Raw genomic sequence first — 957 nt, forward strand, 5'->3', positions numbered from 1 at the left:
AAAGCGAGTGGGCTAAATACACGAATAACGTTTTTCATAGGAAGGTGGGTACGTCTAAGCCGGGTTGATTGTGCGAAAAAAAGGGTACCGCCTGTCATTTTTCCTACAGAAGCTCAAGTGCTACGGTGTGGTACCTAAACACACATAGAGAGATACACTAGGTAAGACATGATAGTCTCACAGGGTCACAGGTCGTCAATGGTGAGACTCCACCTCCTCTACGTTGAACGACGAGTCGCGGAGGTCGTACGAACCTGTATTCATGGACAAGAGCTGTACGACGATCAAGTATTAACCTCAAATCCGACTCTTTTCTTGTGTGTTCGCTCCACTTCTCCAGATTTAACATTGTGCTGGGGTGTGTCTCCACCGACTCGTTTGTACGTCCTGGCGACGACCAGTCGGTCGACAGTTTGTCGTGGTTTGCCCGGGTGTGTTGTAGAAGTCACTAAGTGTCATGCAACATCTAATGCGACCAATATATGACAAAAAGTGACTTCAACACCTTATTCGAATGCTACATTCCGCATCTAAGGCCTTGACGAGATCACTTCTCCAAGGACCACCGGTGTCTCTAGAAAATTGATGTTTTTAAAAAATAATTGAACAGATACATACACACAGTAGCGGCTGCTATTACGAGCGTGCTACAAGTACAGCGGAGGATTCTTCGAGGTGGTAGTTAAGTCTTCGATTCAGTACTGAACAAAGACTCACGGTAAACATATCACCAAAGACTAGTTTTTATTTAGCTTCGAACGAGGTAATGGTACTTGGTAGCTTCTAAGATGATCGTCACCTGGCATCTACTGTTCTCTTTGCTCATTGCTCTCCACGAAAAACACCTGAGGAAGGACCTCGATATTATCTCGAAATTTATAAGAGGTAGTCTAAGGCATCAGAGACAGCGCAGACAGTTTTCCATTAGAACAATAAACATATAATTTTTTTTCAAAT

This window comes from Notothenia coriiceps, unplaced genomic scaffold, assembly GCF_000735185.1.
Source record: "Notothenia coriiceps isolate Sejong01 unplaced genomic scaffold, NC01 NC01_scaffold00033463, whole genome shotgun sequence".
NCBI lineage: Eukaryota > Metazoa > Chordata > Actinopteri > Perciformes > Nototheniidae > Notothenia > Notothenia coriiceps.